Below are 23,089 nucleotides of genomic sequence, written 5' to 3' on the forward strand. Positions count from 1 at the left end.
GAGAGTGGAGAGCACAGGTGTGAGGGGGGCGCAGGTGTGAGCGGGGGGGGCGCAGGTGCGAGTGGTGTGAGCGTTGGGCACAGGTGTGAGCGGCAGGCAGAGCTGAGGCGGGGCGGGATGGGGGGAAGGAAAATGAGGAGCGTGGGCAGGAAAGGATTTCTCCGCAGCTGGCGCCTGGAGACCAGCACGAGGTGCCGAGGCAGCAGCAGCAGCTGAGGCCGCATCACAGTGTCAAATATTCTATTTTAAACAAGAGTCTTCCGGGGTCGCCGGGGGGCTCAGTCGTTAGGCATCGACTGCAGCTCAGGTCACGATCTCCCGGTTCCTGGGTGCGAGCCCCACGTGGGGCTCTGTGCTGCCGGCTCAGAGCCTGGAGCCTCTTCACATTCTGTGTCTCCCTCTCTCTTTGCTCCTCTGTCTCTCTCTCTCTCTCAAAAATAAGTAAACATTAAAAATATTTTTTAAAAAAAAGAATTCAGCTCATTGGCTTTCAGTTTTGGTTTTTCATCCCTCCCCTTCCCATTCTTGTTGATTTCATATTAATTTTTGAACCTGTAGAACCTTCACAAATGTAGCTTTCGAAAGGTAAAGGCTTACCAGAAAGTACAGTCAGAGAAACGTTCTTCCATATTCCTTTACGCCCAGTTCTACCCTTTTACGTCACCAGCTTCCCTGGCCATCTGTGACTAATACTGCGTGTACGTGTTCCTCACTCTGGCTGGACATTTAAGGTGAAAGTGCTTTTAGGGGCCAAACAAGCAGAATACGTCGAACAGGACTGGTCTTGCCCAACAGGAACGTCTTCACCACTAAACTCCTGTATGAACATGATTACTCGACCTTTCCCTTCGGCTGTCTTGCCCTGTGGGGGTCCCGCTGTTCAGAAGAGTCTCTGTCCCCTCGTCACAACCCGGGCACACATTAAAAAGTATTTCGATTAGCAATTTTCTTTGTAAAATTTGTCTTCTGCAAATGTGTCAGAAGGACTCTTTTGCTTCCTCGTTTGTCCATGGAATTCGGTGTCCATTTGGAATGTTTTATGCTAGTGGATTCCAGTGTTTTCTACCATTTCACATCTAACTTTGCTTCTTGTGTTTCTCCCAACGTTCCCGTGAATCTACTTTGCGCACGTATGGACAAGGAGAGGCTATAAAAGACACCTTCCCGGTTCCGGCACATAACATTGCTTCAGAGAAGAATTTGCAGCCCATTACGATGGACTCGAAATGAGTGTCATAAAATCGTGCGCAGGAATAGACACGCGAGTGAAAGAAGCGGAAAACCCCACCCAAGTAAAAAGGCGGGCTTGCAGTAACCAGCGGCCTGGGCAAAAGTAAGTAATGCTTGTCCTTGAGGCGTAAGAAAACTGCACGACAACGGTCACATGCGCCCTCAAGGTGCGCTGACCGCCTGCCGGAAGGAAGCTCGGCACCTGTCACCTTCCCCTTCTCCCTCCTCGAGTAAGATTTGCCTCTGCTCTGAAACGAGCATGAGAGAGTCATGCTATCATTTGAAGGAGAAAGGATGAACATACCACACGTTTCTAGAAATCAGGTCCTATGTCAGAGGTGACTACTATGAGCCCGAATGCACATTTTCCACCAAAAGGTCCAGTTAGCAGAGGATGGTTTCGATCCATCGACCTCTGGGTTATGGGCCCAGCACGCTTCCGCTGCGCCACTCTGCTCCGCGGGAGACGTCCCGGCTCTTATGTTTTATCACGTGAAGGAGCAGCCCCTTCGCCGGGCTGCCCCTCGCTTCTCCCGCCCCTGTCACCCCCCCCCCCCCCCCCCACCTCCCCCCCCCCCGCTCCCGCCTCGGTCGCTGCCGGGCCGCCTTCTCCGGGAAGCAGGTGGCGCGGCGGCCCGAGCGGCTCGCTCGGCAGCGGGAGCGCGGACGCGCACCCGGGAGCTGCTCTGGGCTCGGCCGCCCGCTGGCGGGGGGAGGAAGGCACACAGACTCCGGGCCGACCGCCCCGCCCGCGCGCCGCCCCTTCGCCTGGCAACCGGGGTGAGCCGGGTACCCGCCCTGCGCCCTGCGCCCCGCTCCCGCTGCCCGCGCGGTGGTGGCCGCTGTCCCTGCGCCCGGCTCCTGCCGGCTTGCGCGGTGGTGGCCGCAACAGGTGTCCCCTGCGCCCGGTTCCCGCGGCCCCTGCGCGGCTGTCCTCGCGCTGCGTGTGGCACCAGATCCCGCGCCGGCCTCTCGGAAACTGCTTTCCCGGCTCCGGGACGCGCAGGGCGTGGGGGCCATCACCCTTGTCGGGGAGGAGAAGTAATTCTCTCTCCGGCCCTCCGGTCTCAGTAACTCAGTAACAACAGCAGCGCAAAAGAAATCGTTTACTAACGTGCACGCCTCACGCGTACCCGCAGGACGAGGAGCTCCGCCCAAATCCCAATCCCACCCGCCGCTGAAGACGCGAGAAAAGAGTTGGAGGGGGGGGGAGGGGCGGCAGGGGAGGTGACCGGGTCGCGCACGGTAAGCCAGCGGACGTTTGGGACACAGCTCTGTCCGTGCCTTCTCCCTGACAAGGGTCGACACCTTTTGTGTTTCCCAGCACGGAGGGGAAGACGGACAACTTTGTGAACTTCCGCCCGGCTTTTAGGCACATGGGGGTGGACCGGGGGGGGGGGGGGGGGGGGGGGGGGGGGGCGTGCAGTGAGCCTCTTGTATCCGCGGCTTCTCCACTGCCTTCCGCTCAAAACAATCCTTACGCCACAGCGGCCTGTTCCGCCAGCCTTCATTCCAGCCACTGCATCGGAGTCTTTCCTTCTCTCGGAGGCAGGCTGAGCCACTGGGCAGCTAGACCGAGGTTAGGAAGACGCTGCAGAGGAGGAAGGTGACCGACTGATGCGCGCGACGTGGATCCCGGCAAAACAGATCCGTGCCCCCAGCAAAACAGATCCGTGCCCCCAGCACAGGACCGGGCCCACAAGATTTGGAGTCTGGGCCCTTAGCCTCTGGGGAGGAAGCCTCTGGTCTTCCTCCCCAGCCCTGTTCCCTGAGGCCCACGCGGTCACTGGACCTCTCCCTGCCCCCACCCCCACCCAAGCCTCCAGAGCCCCAGAGGGTGCCCACGGGCACCGGAACACAGCCTCCCTCAGTCTACCTTGATTTCAGTTTCCTCACCTACTCGTTCGCCTTCTCTCTGCCTTACTTCTTTTTAACATTTCTCGCAAGGCCCGTCTGTGACACGGGATTCCTCCTACTTCTGCTTGCGGGAGAAATCCCTTCTTCACTCCGGAGGATAGTTTCACTGCATATGGAATCCCACACCGGTAGTTTTTTCTCTCAACGCTTTAAACATTTCCCCCGCGCTGGCCACAGAGACTGAATGAGTCCTAACCCGCGGTTCCCTGGAGACCTCTTTCCATTTCCTCCGGCTGAAGGCAGCATCAGGGCCCAGGGGACGCTGTCCCTCCCGACACACCTGATCCAAAATACTGACCTGCCAAAGCTAAGAGGCACCCAAATCCCAGCGAGGGGAGCAGCCAGGCGGACAAAGGGACAGTATCCTCCTGTCTTGTGACACTGTACCTGGGAGGGTCCAGATCGCCTCCCCGGAGACCATCCTGGGAGCGGGCTCCTCAAAGCCGACTATACTGGACTGCATGATCAACAAGGCGTTCTTGGGAGACTATGGGATAAGACTGATCCCTAGGAAATTCTGCACGGTCTGTGAATTAGGATGGCCCACGTTCGGTGCAGGCTGGCCTCTGAGGGCACCCTAGATGTCCCCACGGTCCGAGCTGTTTATAAAGTAGTTACTGGAGACCCTGGCCCCTCGGATCAATTCCCATACATTGATCAGTGGCTGGAAACAGCCCAAGTCCAGCCTCCTTGGGTCCGGTTCTGCATTAATAGTAAGGGACAATGTAGGGTCTTGGTGGCACAGGCCGAGAAGAAGACCTCACAGCAGGAAAAAACGCCCCCCCCATCCTCCCAGAAAATTCAGAAGCCCTTCCATTTCCACCACCATATGCCCTCTATGCCCCACCACTCAAGAGAGGGGAACCTCACCTGCCCGACAGACCACCTCCGTCGGTTTCGCCTCCACCAGCGGCTAGCCCACCCCTCCCAGGGTCACCCGAACCAGTGCTTGGGTCTGTGGCTCAAGGTCCAGGACCCCCAATGGCAATGCAGTTGCTGTTACGGGAAACAAGGGGTCCACAGAGAATATAGGTCCCGTTAAGACCCCAAAAGAGGGAGGATCGGCTTTCTGCTACCGACCGTTCTCCACTACTGACCTCCTCAACTGCAAACACCACACCCACCCGATCTGAGAGACCACAGGTGACGACAGAACTCCTAGAGTCCCTGGTCCAGACCCCCTGTCCTGCCTGGGTCGACAGTAAGCAGCCTCTGCTCACCCTTTTCAACACGGAAGAGCGCCCACGAATTGTCATTGAAGCCAGAAAATGGCTCCAGACCCAGGCACCAGATGGACAACTAGATGTTGAGGCTTGGGCACGGGAGGCTGTGCCCGACGAGGAGCCCCGCCGGGACCCCGACTCGGAGGAGGGAAGGGCCCGGTTACAGAGATACCAACTCACCTTCCTCCAAGGGGTAAAAGCGGGGGCCAGAAAGCCCACCCGCATGGCAAAAGTATCCGAGGTCCTACAAAAGCCAGAAGAGAGTCCAGCTGACTTCTATGACAGATTATGTGAGACCTACAGAGTTTACTCTCCATTCGGCCCAGAAGCTCCCCAAAACCAGCACATGGTCATTGCTGCCTTCGTGGGACAGGCCCAGTGTGACATGAGACAGAAGCCCCAAAACCGGGAAGGATTCACTGGAAAGAACGCCACCAAACTATTGGAAATCGCCAACAGGGTTTTTGTAAATCGGGACCAAGCTGCCAGAAAGGAGGCGGACCGAAGAATGGAACAACCGGCAGCTCTCCTGGCCGCGGCCTTGGGGCGCCACCCCCGCCGGACGGGCCCCCACGGACACCCTGAGGAATCCAAGAACAAAAGAGAAGGGCGCCACTGACACAGGATCAGTGTGCCTACTGCAAGGAATGTGGACCCTGGAAAAATGAACATCCCAACCGCCAAAAGGGAAAAACGAAAACTTCCCCACCCAGCTGCCAGCCGGAACCACCCGAGGCCGACCTGATCGGATCGGCACGAGTGGACTCTGATTATTAGGAACGACCAGGCTCTCTCCAGCTGGGCCCCCACGAGCCCGTGGTCAAAACGAAGGTAGAGGGCCAGACAATAGACTTCATGGTCGACACCGGCGCCGAGCACTCTGGTGACACACAGGTGGCACCTCTGTCGGGTCACAAGTCACCATCGTAGGAGCCACTGGGCCGCAAACCCGAAGGCCATTGCGCGGTCCCCAACAGTGCCGGCTGGGGGTCACCAGGAGGTTCACGAATTCCTGTATCTACACGACCGCCCGCTGTCACTGTTAGATGAGACCTCCTGGCCAAGTTGAGAGCAGAAATAGCCTTCACCTCGGATGGACAGACGCAACGCACCTAAACAAAGAGGCCCAACCCATGGTTTTGTCCCTGATGAATCCACGGGAAGAGGAACAGAGATTATATACTTGCCCTCCCGGTGAGCCAACAGCGGCCCCCGAGCTAGAAGCCGAACTCCCTTCAGTTTGGGCAGAAGGAACCGCCCTGGTCTGCCAAAAAACCACCCCCTGATACTAATTGACCTAAGGCCTGGGGCCCGACCTGTCAAAATACACCAAGATGGGGTCCCACGGGAGGCACGCCTGGGGATCCGGACACACTTGGACAGGCTACTCAGATGGGGATTTCTGAAGCGATGTCAGTCCCCGTAGAATACTCCTCTGCTGCCCATAAAAAAGCCTGGGACAAATGATTACCATCCTGTACAGGACCCAAGAGCCATTAATGAAGCAGTCATCATGCCGCATTCAGCGCTGCCTAACCCATACGCTCTACTAGGACTCACACCCTTGGGAGCAGGATGGTTCACAGGCCTCGGTTTAAAAGATGCCTTCTGTCTCCAGTCGGCGCCTAATCGTCAACCCTTATTTGCCTTTGAGCGAAAACCCTGCCACGGGGGCAAAGGGCCAATTCCCTTGGACTAGACTGCTGCAAGCCTTCAAAAATCCACCCATCTTATTCAGTGGGGCGCTGGCATCTGACTTAGCCAGGTTTCTGGAACAGGACCTAGGACGTGTCCTCCTCCAACGTGGACGATCTCCTGCCGACCAGTCCCACGCGGACCCAATGCTGGGAGGGAACCAGGTCCCCACTCAGGCTACTGGCAGAGGCGGGATACCGGGTGTCAAAGAAAAAGGCACGGATCTGCCGACAGGAAAGTTAAATATCTGGACTTCAAAATCACCCAAGGCCAACGGATGCCGGGAGCGGAAAGGAAACAGGCAGCCTGTGCCACCCCCGGCTCCCCCTACCCGCCGGCAGGTCCGAGAGTTCCCGGGAGCGGCAGGATTCTGTCGGATATGGATGCCAGGGTTCTGAGTTGGCCAGGCCGCCACACGAGACACGACAGGGAAAAGAAAAGGCCTTCGCCACCGTACAAACAAAACTCACAGAGGCACCGGCCTTGGGGCTCCCAGATGTATCGCGACATTCAAACCTGTTCCTACATGAGAAGAATGGGGAGGCCCTGGGGGTTCTCACCCAGCGATTTAGGCCTTGGTGAAGACCGGTGGCGTACCTTTCAAAGCATAATGACTCAGTTGCTGCAGGACGGCCACCCTGTCTGAGGGCACTGGGAGCCACCGCACTTCTAATCAAGGATGCGGACAAATGCCCGTGGCGACCAAACCTAAATGTTAGGTTTCCCATTCTGTTATTTCCTTCATGGCTGCCAGTGGGCAACACTGGCCACCGTGGGCTCGGGTGACCCGGTACCAGGGAGGGCTAAGTGAGAACCGACGAGTAAGACCGGAAGCCGGAAAAACCCTAACCCCCGCCTCTTTCTTGCCGCAGGGCATGATTGTCCGGAGGCACTGGACGAAGTCTGTTCTAGCCGAGCCGACCTATCAGACAGGCCCTTACACAATCCTGACCTCATCCTGCACACCGATGGCGGCAGCTTCACGAACGAGGGCCAGACACACCATCTGGCTAGTCTCTGCGCTAGTCTCCGATTGTGAGGTCGTAGAAACAAAGGCCCTGCCGCCAGGACGGTCGGCCCAAAGAGCGGAGCTGTGGGCCCTCCTCAGAGCACGAGAACTCAGGAAGGACAAAAGGGCCGACACAGACACTGACTCGCGCCACGCCTTCGCCACTCCACGCGCACGCGGGGCCCTATACAAGGAGAGAGGACTTGCGGCGGCAGGAGGAAGCGAAATCAAAATGCGGGAAGAAATCCCACAACTATTAAGGGCAGTCTGAGAACCCAGGGAAGTAGCAGTCACCCACTGCAAGGGACACCAAAGAGGAAAGGACTGACTCAGTGTCAGAAGGTAGCTGCCGGGCAGACGCCGCAGCTCAACAAGCAGCGGGAGGACGAACAGCGCCCCCAAAAGTCACGCTGGCCCTGGAACTGCCAACCGCCCCGAGGTACACGATCCAAGAGACAAAAGGGGCACAGCAGGGAACAGGAGGCCAGACAGAAGGATGGTGGGTGCTTCCAGACCAAAGAGTCTCCGTACCGGAGCCGCTAGCCGGCCTGGTGGTTCTCCGACAGCCTGAGCTCACCCATCTGGGAAAACCTGCCTCTGGGACCTTTCGGAGCCGTTACTATGTAATCGCTCGGCTCCCGTCCGTCCGTGCCTCGGCCTCTCAACACTGCCTCCTCGGTGCGCGAAACAGCGCCAAACAAAGCCCCACCGGGCCCATGGGAACCCAACGCTGTGGTCAGGCACCTTTCGAGGATTTGGAGGTAGACCCAGGGGAGGATACAAATACCTCCCAGTATTCATCTACACGTTCCCGGGCTGGGCGGAGGCCTCCCCCACACGCACCGAACACGCAAGAGGGGTAACCAAGGCCCTGCTAAGGGATATCATTCCCAGACACGGAACGCCCTTAACCATAGGCTCAGACGACGTCCGGCTTTCTTGGCTGAGGCAGCGCAACAAGTAGCCAGGACCCGGGTATCCAGTGGGACTTACACGCGGCCTGCCGGCCCCAGAGTTCAGGGAAAGTGGAACGTGTGAACCGGGCCCTCGAATGAGCTCCGGCAGAACTCGGTCAAGAAACTAGTCTGCCCTGGGCTGAAATACCACCCCTGGGCCTGCTGCAAGTACGCTGCACTCCTCAGCAAAAGTAGGATTCTCCCCCTTCGGGATACTGTACGGGAGACCACCCCCCTTGATTAATCTCCAAGGGGACATCAAGGAATGGGGAAACTTAGAGGTCTGTAAACAATTGCAAGGGCTAGGACAAATGGTTCTTGGGATGCACAGATGGGTCACGGAGAGGATACCCATTTCCCTGGAAATAACTGTTCACCCTTACAAACCAGGGGACCAAGTAGGGATCCAAGACCAGAAAAGGGAACCCTCAGGCCTACCTGGAAAGGGCCCTACTCAGTCATGCTAACCGCCCCCACAGCACTTGAGGTAGCCGGTCAAACCACCTGGATCCACCCCTCCCGGGTGAAGCTGGTCCACCTGCCAGGAGAGGACCGGACACATCGGAAGGTAACCCTCAACCAGAACAGTCTTCTCGGCTCACCCTTAGGAGGACAGCACAGCCCGGCTCCAGTCACGCCAGAAGCTCTTTGGTCTACGAGCGGTTAGACGGAATCCTGGCACCGAACCTTGCCCCCTTACTTAAACCCTCCCCTGCTGTCAGCCACTTGCCTCCTTATACTCCTCGCCTATCGCCATCCCCCACCCGGAATAAGGAACTGTCGGGAACCTGCCCTAACAAAAGGAAATTTCTCCTACCGTTAATGCTGAGTTCTCTCGTCAGAAGCGACGGCCCTCCGCAGCGTAACGATGACTGTTTCAAGACCCATTACACGAACTCCCCCTCCGCGTCCACTGCCCTGAATCCTTTAAAACAACTCATGGGACGGGGATCTACACACAGGGCGTTCATCACGTACACACAGCAACACGGAGAGTTATCACTCGGCCTCACCCTGTTCCCACGATGGAAAAACTGACTGGCAAGGAAAAAGAAAAACTAAGCAAGACGGCTTTGGCAGGGAGCATCATGCCACGGACTCCCAGACGGATATGTCTGCCGGACACAACAAATCCACTTTGGGTTGTCTGACGGAGGGGGCGTCTAAGACCAGGCCCACACGAAGGCAACCCGACAGGCGGTGCAAAATTTCGTGAAGCAGATTTCTGGAAGTCTACCCAGGAAGACCCAAACTTCCAGAAATCAGACACAATGGGCCTTGTGACTCTAACTCCTACACCCAGATTCTAAATTGAACCCATCGCCTTCTCAACTCCTCTAACCCTAAGTTAGCCAAGGACCGTTGGCTTTGCCTCTCTCTAACCCCCTTACGTTATGAGGCCACCCCAGTCCCAGGTAATGTAGCCAATATGCTGTCCCTCACAACATGTCAACAGACAACATAACCGTCACAAGAGGGCCCGTGGTTACTGGTATAAAACTAATAGGGCGGACCTCCTTATGTCTTAGGGACCCACGGGGAACAACCCCCATAGGTAACTTCACTAACAACCAATGCATCCAAACTGAGATATACAATCAAACAGGTAAAAACCAAGAGTCACCCTGGTGCCTTCCCCCCGCAGGAATATTCTTTGTTTGTGGAACTAATGCTGATTTGTGCCTGCCTGCTGGCCAGATGGGAATTTGCGCCTTTGCACTCCTAACCCCCCAAGCGAGTATTCTCCCCGACAACCAATCTCTTACCGTTCCCTGGGTTGCACATACCCGGTCTAACCGAGCTATCCAAGCTATGCCTCTACTAATTGGGTTGGGACTCACTGCCGGAGTAAGTACTGGAGTTGGGGGAGTAGCCTCATCGATTTCCTTTCACCAAAACCTACCCCAAGATCCGACAGATGACGTAGAACAGGTTGCAAAGTCCCTGGTGGACTCCTTAGCAGCAGGGGTATGGCAAAATAGAAGACGGTTCAACCTGTCCAGGGCTGAGAAGGGGGGAAATACGCCTCTTCCTAAACGAGGAAGGTTGCTTCTATGCAAACCAATGAGGAATAGTCAGAAATACGGTCCAACAGCTGAAGGAAGGGGTCTCGGACAGAAGGCGAGAGCTGTCAGAATCCTGGGGGTTCTGGAATGACGTACGGAAACGGGGCCCTTGGATTCTGCCCTTAGTTGATCCCCTCCTAACGCTTTTGATAGCCCTCCTGTTTGGCCCCTGTGTTCTCAGTGTGATAACCCACTTTGCTTCCTCTTGTGTAGAGACAGTAAGGCTTCAGACGGTGGTGGGAACCAGAAGCCCTAACTACGATTACAGCCCCTTGGACGACGGGGTGGGGGGGGGGGGACCCCTGACTGCACAACCTCTGCGCCCCCATTCAGCAGGAAGTACCAGAGGGGTCGCCGCCTTCCTGTTACAATGCCAGGACTCCCTTCACTGCTAATATAAAACTTTGATGTTCTCTAAGTCCGCTTGAGAATCAAGAGGGGGGAATGAGAAGGAGAAAATCAGACACGTCGTGGCTTTCCTCAGAGACTTCTTACATAAGGTCTGAGATGTGCAGTTCTTTCCCTGGTAATTCACCGTGTGAGGGGACGGAAGCATTCTGTGCCTAGGCCCGTCTGTCTGTCGGTGAACCTGGGCCTTGGGCTGTGACCTTCCTCCCTGCTAGCCCCTCCCCCCCTTAGGTGAGCAGAAGAGGCCGGAGGGGGCTGGGAGCTGGGTGTCGCTCACCCCCCAGGTCTGTCTGGCTCGGTCCCCTGTGCTCGGGCCTTGCTGGGGACAAGAGAATGAGGGTATTTTTGAATGGCTACGGTTCTCCTCCCCTTGAGGAGGTGTGGGGGGATTTTCCTCCAGAACCTGGTAGGGCTCCCAGAGGTGAACTCCGCAAAAGGGCGGGGCCTTCCCGGAGACGGGACCCCCTCGAGTTTGTAACTTCACGCTTGTCTGCAGGAGGTTCCATTCCTCGGCCGAGCTTCCCCCTGTGCGGCGCTCCAGCCACGGTTTCTCCTCCCGGCCTCCGGTACCGTGAGCTTCGAGCCTCCGGCCCGCCTGTCGCTCCAGTTTGGGAGGCGGTGGTTTGCCCTGCTGAGGTCTGTTCTGTGAAGACTGGAAGAAGATTTGCAAATTTTCAGTCTGTTTCGTGTTTTTCTCGCTATGAGGATAAGACTGGCAACTTGTAAACTCCTCATATGCTGGATGGGAAACAGGAGGTCCTCCAATTGGCTTTGAAATGCTTCTGTTTGATCAGATACGTGCCTGGCGTGGGTGGTCGTCAGCCATTTCTGCCTCCACGGTAGTGACCTTTGGCAACACTACGGAATTAATGAACCCAGTGAATGAATCGTCATGAGGCCCTGAGTGGTTTCTGAGCAGTACGTGTCTGCCCATCTACATTGTTTAGGAATAACTTAATTTATGATTTCCATCTGGATTCAGTAGGTTCCCGGGGCAAAGGGCACGGAGGGAGGGTGTTGATGGTCAAGACTGGTCAAGGAAATGGGCCAGGCCTACGAGAGCAGCCCAATGTAAGACCCCTTCACCGGAAGTGGACGTTGGGCCTCCTGAAACTGATGTGGGCCCCAGGACCCAGAGGGGCCCCACAGGACCAGCCGAGAGGGTCCTTGACTGCTGATAGGCCTTATGCTAAGTTCCAGGGAGGGTGTGAACCACCGTGGAACCTGAGGATTCAGGGACCCTCAGTCCTTTCACTGGGGGTAAGAGGTGGCCTCTCCCCTGCAATCCCCAATTCTTTGCGGGCCCCCACAATATGCTGGCCCTCCATAAGCAGCGGGGTGGCAGGAAGCACGGGTCTGTCCTCAAGGAGCCTCCACCCCTGCGAGAGACACAAACACCAGCATCAGCTTGAGCCGCAGGGCAGACACAGCGCCACGGGCCTCTGCCGGCTGGACGGATCCGGGGTAGCGTCCTCAGGGGCGAGGCGCCCACACCGGGTCCTGAGAAATGACTGTAGTTGCCTGTGCTTTTCGCTTCCTGGGCCTCGGGTCTTGTTTTCACGCCTTGGTTGGAGGAGGGTGCGCTGCTGTGTTAATAAGCTTTGTCCTCCTTCGAAAACTCTTCCCAGTGATCAGGATCTGAAGGAAGCGCCTCTTCAGGGCAGGACCAGAGACAGCACGGACTTTACTCCCGCTGCACGGCCAGGACCACGGTCAGGTGCAGCCAGCGGGGGACGCGGGTTCCATCTCTGCATCCCCCATACCCAGGTCCCTCTCCTCGTGAAGACGGCATGCGTCTCAGTCAGACCGTGCCCAGGGGTCATGTCCTCGGCAGGGTGATGGCCCACAAAGCCACGAGGAGTCTCAACCCCATGACATTGTAACATGAGACGACTTAATTTTCCTCCAACCGCTGCCTTCAGACTGGTCTTGTTAAACCTCTCTTTCCATCCTGTGGGCCAATTCCATAAGTTTGAGGACATATTTATTTCAGTGTCCCCACTGTAGGGCTGGGGGTGGGGAGGAGAGGGAAGTAAGGAAGATGGCGGATAGACGGAGGGGGCAGGTGCTCTGTCTCCCGAGGACGCAGGAGGGTGCAGGGTCAGACGCAGGGTCAGACGTCCCCTCTCCACTGCCAGGCCTGGCTCATCCATTGACTGGGGAGCAAAGGAGGGAAAGAGACCTTTGTCTCCTCACATGACTGGCCGCTGCCCAAGGCCTCTGCCTGTTGTGGGTGCTGCTTCTCGGGCTCACAAGGACTGGCTTGCACAACTTCCGTGCAGGTGCACCTCTGAGCCACCACTCGCCCCAAATCTACGGTCTGTGAGGCTGATGACACTGACCTATCTCCTCTGACACCCCTGAGGCTGAGACAATCCTAAAAGACCAATTTGTCACTCGATCGGCCCCAGATATTCAGAGAAAACTGTAAAACCTGACTGTTGGTCTGGAAGGGAGCCTGGAGGAGCTCTTACGAGCTGCCAACTGGGTATATTACAACCAAGATCAAGAGAAGAATAAAAAAATAAAAATAAATTTAAAAAAAAAACAGAAAAGGAGGCTTAAAAAAAAAAAAGAATCCGAGGCCTTAGTGGTGGCCTTACGTACTAGGTCAGACCGGACTTCCCGAGGTCCTGGCACCAAGTGCCATTTATACGGCCATTCAGAGCACTGAAGTGAGACTGTCCTCAGAGGGGACAACCAAAATGAAAACCCCATAAGCCAGGCCCTTTGCGCGGAGACAACCGCTGGAGATCTGAAGGCCCTCGGGGCCTCTCTCTATGAGGGCTCAGAAAACCAGTGTCCCTGGGAGGGACTGACCGGGGCCTGGGGCTCTTCACGGTGGCTCCCCTAAACCAACTGTCCATCAGAAACCCAGAGCCTCGAGTGACTCTCAACATGGAAGGAAAACTGGTTGAGGTCCTTCTTGACGCCGGAGCTACCTTCTCTGTCCTCCTTTCCGCTCCAGGCCAACCATCCACACGCAGGAGAACAGCTAGAGGCATCTCCGGAAAACTTACACCTAAGTTTTTCTCTCAGCCCCTGGGATACCTATGGGGAAAACTAATTTCTGCTCCTTCTTTTTTGGTGAAACCAGACGGCCTTCCTCCCTTGCTAGGAAGGCACATTGTAACTGAATTAGAGACTACACACTACTGACTCCAGAACAAATGAACAATTGTGTGCGCGTTTGGAAATTACTGGATAGTGTAGGCTGTAGATACCAGGGCTCGGGAAAATAGTTTGCCTGCTATATCAATGATTAAATGAGACTCAATCCCACCTACTCTCCCCCACCCCCCTCGAAAAAATAAACTGGGGTCTGACTCCAGCCCTTGGAATGGTTGCAAACAGAGCGGGGCATTTACTATTACCGGGCTCACAGAGCTAAAAGATCATTAAAACACGGCATCAGGCTTTTCATTTAGGGAGGGACAAAACTTATCAAATGGCCCAAAGGATGTTTACTAAAAAAAAAAAAAGGCGTCAAGGACAGTTCTGCGAGTAGTAACAGCCTGTAAAGTGTCTTAGAAACAATCCTTCCAACCACGGACTTGCTCCCCCAGACCATCAAGGAACCAGAGACTATCCAGGAAAGACTAACGATTAGGTTTCCCTCATCTGCCAAGGTCAAAGGAATTCCAACGCCTGTGGGTGCGGATTGATACTTTTACTAATTGAGTAAAGGCCTCCCCCTACAGGACAGAAAAGGCACACAAAGTCAGGAAAGTTCTGCTTTATCAAATAATACCCAGGTGTGGCTTCCCTAAACATTTGCAAATTAATAACGGGAAATGGCTGCCTTGCCTCTTCCTCCAGTCGAACTCTTGGCTCTTGGAAAAGTTTTACACCTCAAAATGAAGCAACCCGTCTGCTTAGACTCAGCAAAACTCTAAATAACACCTCGCAAGCATTAGATGCTTAAATTTTTGTTTTAATGAGCTGAGGGCCAAACTCTTGAAAATAGAGCCCCCCCCCCATCGGTTACTTGCTCCGTCACCTGGGTTACGAGAGATTCCCCAACACACGTTGCTCCCAAAGCCAGGGTCTCCCCAAGATCATTTGACAGATGCCATCTTGTTGGTCAGTATCCTCTTCACTTGGTGTTTTTCTCTTCGTGTCTGCTGACGTCTATGCAGCCTCCTGCCTGCCAGCCTTCCCGTAGAACCACACTGCGGGCCACTCCAGCGACCCTGGGGCACACTCCGACGGCTGTACCCCTACACTGTCCCCTATCAGCTTGAAGAAGCCAGAACGGGCAGCATCCCTGTTCCCTGACAGCCGACCGGGTCCTGTTCCAGGGGAGGAATGAATAGGGAAGGGTTAACATGAGGCAAAGAGAGATCAGGGACCTTCAGGGAGGCAGACTGCAGCCGCAGGTGGGAGGCTGAAGCAGCAGACGGGGTTCTCCCCTTTTGAAATCCTTTATGGGCACCCTTGCCCCATTATCAAGGGCATAAGAGGAGGATCTAGATGAGACAGGCAATCTAACCCTAAGACAACAGATGTGAGCCCTTGCCTCTACCCTAATCACCTTATACCACTGGGTCAGGAGCGATCACCTGTGAGTCTGACCACAGACCCTCACCCCTCTAACCAGGAGATGCTGTGTGCAGGAAGGAGTGGAACGTCCAACCCCTGAAACCCCTCTGGAGGGGCCCGTTCACTGTCATTGTGTCCACCCCTACTGCAGGAAAGGTAGCCGAGGCGGGTCCCTGCATTCACTACGGCAGAGTAAAGCCGGCATCTCGAAACTGGGAGTGCCTTCCGGATCCATCCACGCCGCACAAGCTGACCGCACGGAAGGTTCTGCCACTCCAGAGGCTCCAGGAGACTGCAGCCCTGCCCTAATCACTCCGGAAGCTGACTGATCTACGCACGCAGAAGCTCGAGGAACCGACAGGTCGGTGAAACAGAAGACCGTCCTTATTTTCTATATGTTTCCTTGCTGTGACACACTGTCACGCCTTGTTTCTCACTGTAATTAGCCAACTGACTAAAAATGTGGTAACGGGTTTCTGTGAACACTCACCTTCCTTTTGCGGACAGGATTCTTCGTTGGTACCAACGTGGGGGATCAATGGCCATGAGACACCAGAAAATTAGATCCCACAAACCTTATAGTAAAACAAAATGCCGCAGCCCTACTACCGGGGTTTGGGTTCTCAAAAGCTCAGCTATTGGGAAAAACTGCCTTGCCTGGTGGGAAAAAGTTCATCGTCGTCTCGTTAAAAACTTAACATGCCTAGGCCAAAGATCTCATCACTCAACCACCCGGAAAACCCAGTGGTGGGAGACCCCAGATCACCTTGAGCCGGATCCCCACCCCTGGTCTAACTGATCTCATCTCTGAGAGGCCTGAGACAATGTCAACACGGCCATCAAATGGCGGGTCCCAGGTGGACTTCACTGGATATGGGGAAGGACAGCCCATACAGGACTTCCCTCAGCCTGGTCAGGGTCACGTATGCTGGGAACTCTCCGTCCATCTTTCTTCCTGCTCCCACTTGCCAGAGGGGAACATTTGGGAGCCCAAGCGTATGGGGACGGGGAGACTCAAAGGAAGCAGCGTGCCTTACAAATTGGCGACTAAAAAGGTAATAAATGGCCTCCTGAGCATATAATCCGATCTTATGGCCCTGCCACCTGGACAGAGGACGGGTCCTGGGGCCACCGCACCCCCATCTACATGCTAAACCGCATAATCAGACTGCAAGCAGTTGTAGAAATTACAATCAATGCAACAATCAATGCAGTCAGAGCTCTTAACTTACTAGCCGAGCAGCAAACCGAAGTGCGCAATGCCATCTATCAAAACCGCTTGGCCTTAGATTACCTGCTTGCTTCTGAGGGGAGGGGTTTGTGGAAAGTTTAGCCTGAGCGCCTGCCGCCTGCAGACCGATGATGAGGGAAAGTCATAGAGGAGATCACGGATCAAATACAAAGGATTGCTCATGTCCCCGTCCAGACCTGGAATGGCTGAAACCCCAGGGAGTTATTTGAAAAATGGTTTTCAGCTTTCAGGGGATTCAAAACTCTCATAAAAATTATCCTCCTAATTCTGGGAGGGTGCTTAATCCTACCCTGCCTAGCTCCCCTGGTTGTACTGTCTGCCTCCAGTCTCATCAAGGCCGTGATTAAAAACAACAGACGGCCACTCGTGTAGTGATATTATAAAAATATAAACCTCTAAACCAAGATGATGCTCTTAGACCCAGACAGAGGGGTCCAAGCCTCAAAGGGGGGAATGTGGTAGGGTCTCCTCCCTAAGGAAAGAAAAAAAAAAAACCCTCAAGGCAACCTGACTATACGTGTACGTGCCAACATCCCTCACGACCTTGTAACGTGAAACCACTTAATCAGACTGCACGTTTGTGCGTCACCATATACGGGAGACAAAGAAGTGGAAAATAGATTAAAAGCTACACCACGTGGCGTCCGGGGCTCAGTTCCTCGAGTGCGAACCCAACTGAGCGGCGTCAGAAGGAATTAAGTTGCTTCCTGGGGAAAAAAAAAAAAAGCCTCGCTGTCACGACTCTACTCTCTGTTCCGGGATATCCTGCTCCACTGAGGGAGGCAATGGCCTCATTTTTGGTGGCTCTTTTCGGAATGTGGAGACTTGAATAAGTCCCTACTCCCAAGCGGCTAGAGAAGTCCCGCTCCGTACCTCCCAGCCAACGCTGTCTACTGTGGACATGAAGGCTCCCCCGTGGCGGCCAGGCCTCTCCCGGTCCTGGGCCCTGGGCTCCGCAACGGCTTTGAGTGGTTTCTCCCCGCGATTGTTGTCTACTTCTGACAACAAATGTGCTGCACCTCCCCCCACCCCCACCCCCGCCGGTTCCCCAGCTCTCCGGACACCGACCCGCTACGTGTCCCGAGGTTCAATCCACTTCTGACCCTCCTTGTGCATTTGGTGAACTGGGGAGACCCGGGGCCCGGGGCCCTGACCCCTTCCGTCCCAAAGGTGTCACTGAACGCTCTTGGCCTCATCACGAGAAAGGACTCAAGGTCAGACACACAACCCACAGCACGGCGGGTGGTGACGCAGGGGAGGGAGAGAGAGGGCGTAGGCCGCACGCGCCCACCCACCGAGCGAGCCAGAGTGTGGCCAGCTCTTCCTCCCAGGCGCTCAGGTTTCTGTCTTGGGAGCAGCTGTTCACTAGAGGACGGGATATTCGGGACTTGGGGCGGGAGGTTTGGCGCCTTCCCTTCCTCGTTTGCTCCGGGGCTCCTGTCATGGCGCCACCCCCTTGGGCCCGTCTGGGGTGACGGGGCTTCCCGAGGAGTCCGGACACCCGGCAATCATGGTTTCGCAGCCTGTCTGTGTGCAGCCCTGAGCCCAGTCACGCTGACACAAACAATTAACCTTCACAGGCGTGTTGAGGGGAAGGGGGGAAGAAGGCTCCGGTTCTCAGCAGGGTTTGTCCAGCAGAGGCCCCCGACCCGGCCCCTGAGGCTCTCCGTCCCTCAGCCGCGTCCTGGCGGGAACCCCAGGAAGACCCCCGGGTACCTGCGTCTCCTCCACTCGAGATGTTTCCACACGGCCAACGCGCGTCCTCGCCTTCGTGGGAAGCCGGGAAGAATCACCAGCACGCCCAGCCATCTGTTCATGGTAGTCAAGACTGGAAACTTCCCAAGTGCCCATCTGCAGTCACGTGGACATGTTCACATGAAAAAATACATAATGCAGAACGTAGAATGAATAATCTACAACATCCATGAATGAACTTCACAGACCCGTTGACCAAAAGAAAAGAGACACAAAAGAGGATTTGTTTTGGGAGGGGTGGTGGGGGGGGGCGGGGGTGAAGGTTTATGGAAGGACTTGGCTTATGCCAATTACGGGGACTGGGTAAGCAATTTGTAAATCCCTAGGGCAGGCACTCAGATAAGGTGGGCCAGCAGGAAGAGAGGCTGGCAACAGAATTAAAAGTATAGATGAAACAGAAAGTCGGTTCTTTGAAAGTTTCAACAAAACTGACCAGTGTTTAGCTACATTGACTAAGAAAAACAAAGAGAGGAGACGCAAACGATGAAAATGAGAAGTGAAAGTGGGGACATTATTACAGATTTTATAGAAATAAAAGCAATTGTAAGAGAGTACTCCGAAAAAGTACTCCGAAAAAGCATACTGGGTAAAGCTAGATTAAGTGGACGGATGTCTAGAAACATCCAATCGGCCAAATAGAAAACATGAAGCAACAAACATGTGAACAGACCCGTAACCGCTGAGATACTGAAGCAGGAATCCAAACCATCACAACAAAGAAAAGCCACCCCAGATGGCTTCACGGGGGAATGCCACCAAACGTTTAGAAACGTACTTTTGGTGGCCGGAGGGGGGTTGTGGGGATGACAAAGGATGTTGATTTAGACTTGATCCCTTGAGACTGTCATACATGGAAAAATACTTCCTTTAAAGTGGGGGAAATAGTCATCAGATTGGCGTCACCTCCTCCCTCCCCTTTGGCACGGCCCTTCCAGTGGGTCCCCTCGAGTCCCCAGAGTGTGAGGACCGGGGTCGCCTCCTGGCACCTGCCCGTTTCTAGGTTCGCTCCTTCTGGAAAGGTGTCCGCTCTTCTGACCGGAGGCTGTCTGCCGGCCCCCTTCGCAATCCCAGCAGCCGCCCTCAGGAAGTAGGAAACGGCGGGTTGTCCAATCCTGATTTCAAATGTGCTGCCAGGCTTCACGAAAATCTCGGTGGGCAGAGGAAGGCCTTCTCTGTGCATCGGTGTTCACAGCAGCGTCACCCACGATAGTCAGGGAGCACCGACCGGGATAAATGCCAACAAGTCTACACACAGAGGCAACGTATTCAAACTACAGAAACACAGAGATAGAGAAAAAAATCCCGAGAGCCGCTACAGGGGGAAGAAATTACCTACAGAGGAGCAAAGATAAAGATTACAGCCGCTTCCCCCTCAGGAAATGTGCAAGCAAAAAGAGCGGACTGAAATATTTCGTGCTAGAGATAAACACATTTATCTAGAATTCTGCACCCTGTGAAGTTATCCCTACAGAGTGGAGAAGATATAAAGATTTCCCCAGAGAAAATATTGAGAGCATTCGTGGCCAGCGACCCATCTAGCAAGAAACGTTAAGAGAAATTCTTCAGAAGAAAGGAATGATACAGATCAGAAACTCGGATCTATGTGAGAAAGACCATCAGAGTAGAAATACATGAAGGTAAAATAAAAACTTTCATATTTCTTACTCTAAATTGACCTGACTGATAACAGGGTGTTCAACATAAAAATACCCACAACATACTAGATTATGTATGTTGTATATCCATGTGTGTATATACATATATTTGCTTATGTATGTGTGAAACAAATGACAACAAGGATACAAGGAACAGGAGGGAAGAATTAGGATTATTTTGCTGTTATAAGGTACTCACACTTCCTGTAAAGTGACACAGTGTTTTGTTTTGCTTTGTTTTGAGAGAAAGAGACAGAACGCGGGAGGGGCAGAGAGGGAGGAAGACACAGAATCCCAAGCAGGCTCCAGGCTCTGAGCTGTCAGCACAGAGCCCGACGTGGGACCCGAACTCACAAACCATGAGATCACGACCTGAGCTGAAGTCGGACGCTTAACCGACTGAGCCCGCCGGGCGCCCCTGACACAGTGTTATTTGAAAGTGGGCTTGGGTTAGTTGTAAATATATATTGCAAACTCTAGGGTGACCAGTAAAAAAAAAAAAAGTAACAAAAGAAGTATAACTGATATGCTAAGAAAGGAGAGAAAATAAAATAATAGAATATAATAATGTGACGTGCTCAATTGAAGCCACAAAAGACAGAAAAAGAGTGGAAGACAAACACAGGAACAAAAAACAAAGGCACCAAACAGAAAGTAGTAACAGCTGTGCAAAATATTAATCCAACTATACCAGGAATCAGCCCAAATATCAATGGTCTAAATGCACCAATTAAAAGACAGAGGTTGTCAGAGTGGACCAAGAGACAAGATTAAACTATATGTTGTCTACAAGAAACCCACTTGCAACATAAAGACACATATCGACTAAAGGTAAGTGAATGGACACAGACACACCAGCCAACATTAGAACAAAGGGAGCAGGAGTAACGTATTAAAGTCAGACAGAGCCGACTTCAGAGCAAGGAAACCACCAGAGATAGAAAGGAGCTTCATAGAATGACAAGGGGTTCGATTCTCCCTCGACAAAAGGGGTCAATGCTTAGTGTGAACATGCCTCACAGATCATCAAACCACCTGGGACAGAATGTAAGAGAATTGCAAAGAGGAACAGGTGAATCCATGATCATGTTCGGAGACTTCGTGTCGGAAATGGTCCAGCAGGCAGGAGATCAGTGAGGACGCAGCCGAGCTGAACAGCGCCATCAAGCAAATGGATATCATCTACATCTTCAGACAGCTTACCCGACAACAGCAGAACACACGCTCTTCGCAAGGGCACACGGGACATACACCAAGACAGACCACATTCTGGGCCATACGACACACCTTACCACATTTGAAAGCATTCAAGTCAGACAATGTCTGCTCTCGGGCCCCAACAGAATTGAACTAGCAATCGATAGCAGAAAGATAGCTAGAAAATCCCCCCAAAACCCGGAGACTAAACAACACACTTCTCAATGACACATGGGGCAGAGAAAATGTCTCGGGGAAAAATGAAAAACATCTTGAACTGAATGACATGAAAACACACTGCTTCATACAGTGAAAGAAGCGCTTAGAGAAATTTAGAGCATTGGATGCATATTATTTGCAAAGAAGAAAGATCGGAAGTAAATCATCTAAGATTCCATCCTAGGAGAGTAGAAAAAGAAGACCTAATTATCCAAAGCAAGCAGAAAAGAATAATAAAAATTAGAACAGAAATTAAAGACAGGAAATCAATGAAACTAAAAGCTGGTGCTTTGAAAAGATCAATAAAATCAGTAAAAATCGATCAGCCTCTCACTAGACTAAGGAAAACAAGGGAAGGGACACAGATTCGTGATAGCAGAAATGAAAGAAAGGACAAGACGATAGATCCCAAGGACAATAAAGGGATGTTATGCACAATCTTTATACCCACAATTCAGATAACCTAGACGAAATGGACCGATTGAAGTTGTGAAGACAGAACTTGCCAAAATTCACACAAGAAACAATGACCCTCATAGGCCTCCACGTGTTAAAGAAATCGAATCAATAAGTAATACCATTCCAAAACAGAAATTTCAGGCCCAGGGAAGTTCACAGTGAATTCTGCCAAAGATCTAAGGAAGAAATAATACCACTTCTCTACAATCTCTTTCAAAAGACAGAAGCAGAGGAAACGCTTCCAAACTTAGTGGGGCGAGCATCATCCTAACATCAGGATCAAACAAAGACGCGGCCGGAAAGGAAAACCACAGACTGTCATCTTTATGAACACAGATGCAAGAATCCTCAGCAAAATACTAGCAAATTGAATCTAACAACGTATCAAAAGAATTATACACCGTGACCCAGTGGGATTTATTCCAGGTGTGTAAGGCTGGTTCCAGATCCAAAATCACTTAATGTAATCCATCACACCAACAGGCTAAGAGAGAAAACGCGCATGCGGTAGCCGCAGAAAAAACATTTGACAAAATCCAACTCCCTTTCGTGATAGGAACTCTCGGTCAACGTCTCTACCTTCTACTCAGTTTTGCTGTGAACCCTAAACTGCTCTTTAACAAGTCTATTGAAAAATAATAAATGCGTATATTAGAAAAGAAAAGGGTTAATGTGTGTGGAATTGTGTGAAAGGGAGTGAAGTTTTGAATTTCAAGCTGGGCAGGGAATAGATTGAGAGCCACGCCCGGGAGCATGTGGAGGGTGGAGAAGAACGAGATCATTCTGATCGTGGTCATGGTTTTAGCATAAGGCTCATAGAATTTAAACACTTAAAAATGTCTGGGAATGGGATACCTCCTAACCTCAGCATGGTGCTTGTTTTGGATCAAGTTTAAAATGCAGTTGTGGACCCTGACTATGCAAACCTGAGTAGAGAGAAGACCCCGGACTTTTAGGAACCAACACTGATGAACGCAGGAAACCTAGGTGAGCGCCACCAGCCCAGCCCACATGCGGGGGTTTCTGTGGTGTAGCGGTTATCACGTTCGCCTCACACGCGAAAGGTCCCTGGTTCGAAGCCAGGCAGAAACATACCCAGGGCGGAATAAACCCTTTTCTCTTGCAACAAGCCAATGCCATGTTTCACATAGACACCTGTCACCCTTCTGACCCAGCCTTCTATTCGCTTTCATCTATGGTCTCCAGTGCACAGTCTCCATCCCTTCCTGTCCCGAGTTAGAGAAGTCATGGGGACACCCCAAGACAGGGTGTCTGTTTTGTGCGCCCGGTCACCAGGCCAGGTGACACTGACGGGGACCTGGAAGGAGGAGTTGTTTGGGAAAAGAACATAAGCCAGAAAAATACGTCAGGTGGAGAGAAGTCCCTCTCACCGAGTTTGTTTTCACAGTTCTTACAGCGCGACGGTTTCTCAAGTGCCACGTTCTCCAGTCAGTACCCTCCAGCTCCCGGGGCTTCTAAAAGCACCGGGTCTCATTGACCGTCACC

General features: G+C 53.3%; 1 protein-coding gene and 2 non-coding genes across 3 annotated transcripts in view; 1 reads left to right on the plus strand and 2 right to left on the minus strand.

The window, feature by feature from the left end:
* LOC125939373 (uncharacterized) overlaps positions 1–23,089 on the minus strand; it is a 561,003-nt gene that overhangs the window by 98,302 nt on the left and 439,612 nt on the right. The window lies entirely within an intron of this gene.
* TRNAM-CAU (transfer RNA methionine (anticodon CAU)) lies at positions 1,616–1,687 on the minus strand. Its single transcript has one exon. It is a non-coding gene; the product is annotated as a tRNA-Met (tRNA).
* On the plus strand, positions 22,603–22,675 carry TRNAV-CAC (transfer RNA valine (anticodon CAC)). The gene has a single exon. It is a non-coding gene; the product is annotated as a tRNA-Val (tRNA).

This window comes from Panthera uncia (assembly GCF_023721935.1).
Source record: "Panthera uncia isolate 11264 chromosome B2 unlocalized genomic scaffold, Puncia_PCG_1.0 HiC_scaffold_25, whole genome shotgun sequence".
Classification (NCBI taxonomy): Eukaryota; Metazoa; Chordata; class Mammalia; order Carnivora; family Felidae; genus Panthera; species Panthera uncia.